We start from the raw sequence: 7,767 nt of genomic DNA, 5'->3' as shown, positions 1-7,767 counted from the left end.
TGCATAGATCGTGGAAAGATGTAGTCTCTGTCTACCCCTCCGGGAATAAGGCGTGATTTTATGTTATGTTATGACTTTTAATACAGCCGATGCTTGAAATCACTGCAACAATTTTTTTACAAAAATTCCGAAAAGACAGACGAGTTATTATTCGCAATGCCATATATCGATATTTTTCATCCTAGATAAATAACCGTAGAAATATAACTTATGTATAATTATATCTACAAACGTTATTAAACAATAAAATTTATTTTAAATTATAAACTAAAATAAATATTATTAATATTTTGACCTCTAGGTAGGGTTCTCATCACACAGGCAGCAATCCCTCGCTGTATTGCAATAACAGTAAAAATTTACAAATGATTATTATGTGCTAACGAACCGCGGGCAAAAGCTAGTTTCTTATAAACAAATACAGCAGAATCATATTTCCAGTATTCTATATTTAGGACGAAATGCAAAACTACCGCTATCTTCTAAGGGTAAACGTTCGTAAATGTTAAGTGACATTCAATATTTCGAGATAACTTGTCTGAGCTTTGTACACCGACCTTAAGGCTTTGACTTCCATTGTTAGACGTAAAGGCATTCGTGTTATCCAGTTCACACTTCATTGAATCAGCTCAATGGGAAATATTCCTATTGTACGGGTATGTATTAAGTACTAAGGGATATTGTTGTAATTTTTTTTTGTGTAATTTGAAGAGGATTTTCGTTTACACGTTAATAATAGACTCATTATAATAGGTTTGATGTGAAGATTTTATTCCATTTTTAATTCCAAGAAATACAATTTATTATGACGAATTTACACCATAGAAATACACCTTCACAAAAACGTGAATAACTCATAATTAGGTGAATGCCATCACAGGTCCTGACTCAGTAATACGCTGAACATTTTCTGCACTGATTTCAGCCAGAACCCTATTGTGTTTTCACGTTAAGAATATAACGACACAGAAGAAACATTTTAAAAAAGAAAAAAATAATGAAAAACCCAAAGAACAAAAGAACAAACATTATTACTGATTATTGTAATTTTTTTAAAATCTGTTCATTCAAGAAAAAATAATGAAATTATTCTAAAAGGCACCTGCCACCATCTGAATCTCTTCTGTCCACCATTAAGCCACCCAGCTGAATGATATCTGTCAGTCTTTTTGATACTGTCAGCCCAGTCTACCCTGTTGAGATAAAGAAATGATAAATGTATAAATGTTAAAGATTACTTAGGAAACTTGCCAAATATTTTTTTTTTGGAAGACTCCATGCACACTACGTGAAGAAAGAACCAGCACTACTTAAATGTAAATTTTTAAATCAAAAATCTAAATTCATTTAATTTTCCGTACATTTAGTGTAGAAGTACGGAAAAGGACTTTCCACAAGTTAGTACTTTTTACCTGGGCGGACCTGTAGGAAAAAGATAGTCTTTCCTAAAGCAGCACGAAAACAATTCGTCACAAAAAAGCAGAAACAAAATGGTACATATCTCGTAAACAGAAACCGTGTTGTCGGTTAGGAATTTAAAAAGAATTTTCCGTTTTTGCGTCTATCACCATTTGCTGTCTCACAATAGAACTAAAAAAAATGCTGACAACGCATCGAAACTATTTTTTAGCAATTTTCTTTTTAGCAAAACAACGACTGGAAATTAATATCGTGTTTTTCGTTTCCAACAAGGTTTTTGTTTTAAAAACACAGTTTATTTTTAGCATTTGCATTGTAACTTTAAAAAAATATTCATTTTGTGTAATTTTTTTTTTTCTACGTTTTGATTAGCAAAACCGACCAACAGAAAACTGATCAAATATTTTAACTGATCTTGAATCAAAATTGTTCAATGCTTAAATTTATAATTATTTAGTACAGCTTATTTTAATAAAGGTAAATAGAATGAGGTTGTTTTCTTTAATATAACGAATCAATTAATCAACGTCGAGATATCCTTGCCAAACCCTCATAACGTACAGTGGGCCACACAGAAAGGTACTGCTTAGATACCTACGCTGTATAGTAATCTGGTTATAAACCCGCCAAAACTATAACACTCTCTTACTAAGTATAACAAATACACGATAAAATTTACAAATATATATTAACATATTGACATCGATTGGAAAGAGATGGCGTGTTCCTATTCTTTAGTGCCCGAATAATACATTATTATTATTATTTTTTTATTTGATTTTTTGGAATTTTTTCATCTATTCCATTCACTTTTAGGTTAAAAAAAAAACCTTTTTTTTGCCCAGCATTTCGTGCCCGGATTTACGGGTGTAGCGTCAAATATATTCTTCAAATAGCACTATGTGTTTGACCCGATAGAGCCATCACTTCGGGCCCCTAAGACAAATCGCATTCGTTTAAAATTTATTAAAACTACGCTCTACAGTTGTTTTTTGTTTTATTGAAATCTATGTATTGAGATATATTTGGGCACATTAACTCATTATTAACAATATTTTCGACCCCATACATTTTAAATTATTCAGCTCAAGTTTGTAATCCGCTAAATATGTTCGGAAAATTTAATATCTGAAATAATATTTTGTCTGAAAAATTATGAACTAAATATAGTAATAATTTACTTATTAGCTGTATTCATCTATTGTTCTAGAATTATTATTATTTTATTGTCACTCAGTTTATTCAGAGTAGTACGTCAGTAAAAAAAGGTAACTTGGTTTGATAATGCTTTATTTAGTACTTCTTGATCATAAGCAAATGTTTTTTACTTTATATTTTACAGGCTGATTGTTAAGTAATCTTGTTTTGAGGTACAATAAGTAGGCGTTTGTTTAAATTTAAAAAAAAATATTATATTAAGTACGTGTTACAAAGTTAATCCAGACTTATTTTCGAAGTGAGATCTAAGTACGACAATTATATTCTGAACAAACATTGTTACGGAAATAAGTTCCACCGCAAATTTGTGCGACAAACCATTACTTGAACAATTTGGAGGCACGTTCTCGTCCGCATCATTAATCATCTCAACATCTGCCGGTACACTGCGAGTTTGTAGGTGATAACGGGACGGATTGTCTAAGATAAAGGCGCGTCTTCCTCTAAGGCTGACTTCTGATGAAATGATGATTAAGGCGCATCTACCTTTCAGGCTGCTTTAGACTGACGCTAAAGGCGACTATTTGAAAAAAAGAAGTTACACCTCAATTATTATTTTGGCGATGTACTATCAACCTTTATCTTTATTACACATAGCTAAAAACGGTCTCCTTGTAATACATTACAAGAAGAAAGCTATACTCGTTTATTATAAACCCTCAATATTTTTTTATGTAGGTATTGTATTCTTTGCGATAAAAGTATCTACACCAAAGAACCTATGAACTTTCTTATAAAAGGCGAATATGTAGGTCACCTTATATTTAAGAAAGTAAGTGAAAACGCGCTCTAATTGGCACTTCTGTAATTTGTAAAGCACTTCTGTAAAATAAAGCTGTTGAAAGCTAAACCTTTTTAAATATTTGATTTCTTCTCTCTGAAATGTTTCTAAAAAAAATCGGTAAGCGTAAGATTTAAATTTAAAGAATTTTCTTGATTGTGTTTGCTGTCATATTTATAATCATAATGATCCCTACCAAAAAAAAAAACAAAAAGATCAATAAAATCGTTTTCATAGTTAGCCAACTTTTCGCTTCACTAACAAAAAAAAATTTAACATCAGTCTCATTTTTTATTTAAGGAGGTCAAAAAGTGTGCGTTCTTTATCAACAAAATGTTATATTTGCTGACAATTTATTCTAAAAACAAGTTGTGTACCTTGTTCAGGTACCATGGGACCGACACGGTTTGAATTTGAAAAGGGTGAAAGGGCAACATCTCGATAGCCATGTAGGAACCCACGGGGAATCCCCGACGTTTACCGCTGTAATCAACTCCGACTTAACCCTTGTGAAAAAGGGATTATGAGTAGCCTACTCTGTTTCATATTATTATTAATTTATTAGGCACACGATTATATGGTCAGTAGGTGACGGGTTTATCGTACATACATACATACATTCATACACATGGTCACGTCTATATCCCTTCTGGGGTAGACAGAGCAAACAGTCTTGAAAAGACTGATAGACCACGTATAGCTATTAGGCTTAATGATAGTATTGGGATTCAAATAGTGACAGGTTGTTAGCCCATCGCCTAAAAGAAGAATCCCAAGTTAGTCGCCTTTTTTGACATCCATGGGAAAGAGATGGATTGGTCATATTCGTTTTTGTATTGGTGCTGGGAACCACACAGTAATCGTAAGTCACAAAAATGGTCACACGCACAGATTTCACGTTTTGTAGACATAGACAAAGCCAATTAGTCACATTCTAGATCACGTTTAGGTGAAAAACTGTCTATTGATGGAAAAGAGGTTCAGGTTCACCAAAGAGACGAATTTAAGTATTTTCTTTGATTGACTTTTACAATGTACCTAATCGCAAACAGAAGTAGTAGTTTTCACTGGATTCAGGAAGTTAGAAGAACCCAAATAAACCCAGCGAGGATTTTGCGGTCCGGGTCTGTAATGTACCTATTGTGTTACTTATTTAACATGTTTTTGAATTAATGATTTAAAAGTTATAACACGATGCTACTTCTGCTGTCTTCTAAACTTTGTGGGGATACCTTACCCATAATAAACCCATATTGGATTTGGTTATACTATTTAATTTTTGGAAATGCGTCTTCTTACGAATTTTCCTTCACCGTAAGGGCAATCAAAACTAATTTACCTACATAACTTGGAAAAGTGTAATTGTTAATTGACAGCAGTAGGATTTGAACCTGCTATCGGACTGATATTTGGCCTTTATTTTTACTTTGTCACAAAATAGTTGTGAATTAACTTTGGCGATAAACCAATGTGGACTTTGACCAACATCAGATTACGTAAATTGTCGTTGTGTAAGAACACGCGATTTATACATTTTCATGGCAAATTACATGCGTTTTACTATTGATAAGCAAGTTATGACAAATATGGCTTTGTGTTGATAACGAAATGTTTCTATAAGTATTCTAATGGTCGCGTGTTTAATGTATGGACATCAAATTTATCAATAACACATACTACAACATTGTCTGAGTTATTTTAATAGCCTTACGCATACTTTCAAACACTTAGATAATTTTAAACTTTCGTGTTGCGTAATACTATCAATAAATAGTCGCTCGGTGACCACGGATCATCAATCAAATCATCAATGATTCGAAACGTCGAAGATTTATTGATTTCATACTCAAGTTACAAAGTTAAAAGATTTAAGAATGTTTAAGAACGTGCTTATTTGTTTACTTCTTGTTTGTGGTTCGGTTAATTATCGCACACTAAGTGAATTTTGTTTCTTGTGGTCTACAGTTGGCTTAAGAAAACAATACAAGTAGGTAGGTACTTATCTAAGTTAAACTTTACTTTGAACACTGACAAAAGTTTAACAGTCGGACTCATGGTTTAGGAATTGTGGATGCAGTTGTTAGTTATTGTCTTCTTAAGGCTGAGACAATAACTTTCGGAAAAGAAAAAAAAAATAGTTTTATTTCTGGGGGAAAGCTTGTAGTATGACTAACAGAGATTATTACTTAGGTATTGCTATTTATTATGTCTAGGCTTTTGATCTAAAAATAAAGTGTATTATCAAATACATATATTATCAAATATGAAAGTAGTTATTCATAAAATAACTAGTCTATATTATTTGGCTATTTCTCAATATCTATTTTTAGATCTAATTCGTAAGTTATTTACAAAAATAAATACTTTTCGTTTACCAACAAGTCAAGCTTATTACGGAATACATCTCATAAATTTATTTTAGAAAACATGTCCAATATGTCAGTAAATTAAGATATTTTCAGAACTCACTTTGATACATTATTGATGCAGTTATAACTCGTTTCGTGAAAACGGATTTGAGACCAAATATTTCCAGCCAGCAACAAAATCGATTTAGAAATAAAGTTTTATACGAAACACAAATACAAAGCCGGGACGCGGGTAAGTCAAAGTTGGTTCAAGTTAGAACAAACTCACCATATTCGCGTCGGTCCGTACGTCACCGAAACTCTTCGTTTGTACTTATTTCCACACATTCCAAGTTTTCCGTCTTATTCCCCCTTATAACTTTCGCATTCATATTTCTATACTTATATTGTGAATGCGAAAGTGATTTGTTTTTCTGTTTTTGTTTCATACGCTTGACGAATTGAAGGCGTAATTTACTCTGCTTTAGATAATTTTATGTCAGCTTAACTCAGTTTTAGATAATTTAACGATTGAAAAATTATTTAAAAAGTTTGCTTTAACCTATTAAGTCGGAGATTGTTATATAATTATAACCATAAACAGGAAAAGTAACCCAAGGCTTTTTTTGGTTGAATTTTCGTAAAAAATCGATATAACGATTGTAGAAATCTTTTAAATGATTTCTATTTCTTAGAACCCTAGATTTATTAAACGAGTAATATAATAAAACTATAAATCAGGTCTTTATTCAAAAGGTATATAAAATGAGATAAAAATAACTCTGAACAATATGAGATCCTTGTAACTATAAAGTTTATTAGAACCACACGCAGTGCAAAGATTCATATCACTACGTAGCTTATTGCTTCCAAGTTTCGTAGCACTCTGTAGCTTATTGTTCCTAAGTTTAGCACCACTACTACGCAGCCTATTGTTATAAACTTTTGGAGCACATCTTTTCGGCGTAATTGTTACAACGATTCGTGATTTGTAGCACTCGGACATAGTTTACTGTAGCAAAGAATTGGAGCAATGTAGCGGATATTGCTACGAAGTTTCGTAGCAATTCTAGGTCACATATTCGATGGAAGCAAAGAATTCAGATAACGGATAAGACTATAGAAGTTGCAAGATTTAGTAAATGTGGCGTCACAATTGATAACGATTTTATTTTGCATTATGATTCAGAGTTGTATTCAACAGATTTACAACTAAAATTCACTGCGATTCAATAAGACACATCATTCCTACCGTTTCAAGTACAATATGGCATTTCTATTGTTTTGTTGTGTTTCGATCTCTATGGCTAGAACCAAAATCAAAAGTATTATAAAGTAGATATAATGTAAGTAATCTCTACAATTTCCACAGAAAGTAGCACGTCTTTGTCAGCAAAAGGAGACACAAATTGCAGCGCAATGTTGCATCATTTCGCAAAGTGATTTACGCCATTACCGTGCAAATGCATCCAATTTGCAGTAAACTCAAAAACAAAGTAGCCGTGAATCACAACTAAGCTGATACGACGCGTTATTTCCTATGAAAGACCTATCTGCCGTTTATGGTTATTGTTATTAAGATAAGGCTCTTAGTCATAACTAGTGAGGAAAGTTTAAGGAAAATGCTGACTTTAATGCCACTAAGACATGCGGGTATATTGTTGTTTGTATTAAGTATGTATGGAAAAAAGGGGACCAGCTACTGAAGTGTGGGTAAATCCATCTGATAAGATGGATGGACAATGTGGTCAAGATTAGTGGAAGGAAATGGTTGAGGAAAGCAATATGTAAGAGTGTACTATTGAAGTCAGCACGTTTGTGAAATTATAAAGTAAAATTTATAATCGGTTTTAAAAATGTCGTCATATATATATTCGGAGTTACCAAACAAATGAATGTAAGTACCTACAGAAAATTAGCTATAAAACAATTATAATATTGATGAATAAAAAGAGATGATTCTTTTTCTCAAGACGTTTATTATCTACTTTTTTACTTTAA

The sequence above is a fragment of the Amyelois transitella genome, chromosome 16, assembly GCF_032362555.1.
Source record: "Amyelois transitella isolate CPQ chromosome 16, ilAmyTran1.1, whole genome shotgun sequence".
Lineage (NCBI taxonomy): Eukaryota > Metazoa > Arthropoda > Insecta > Lepidoptera > Pyralidae > Amyelois > Amyelois transitella.
Note: the sequence above shows the minus strand (reverse complement) of the source record.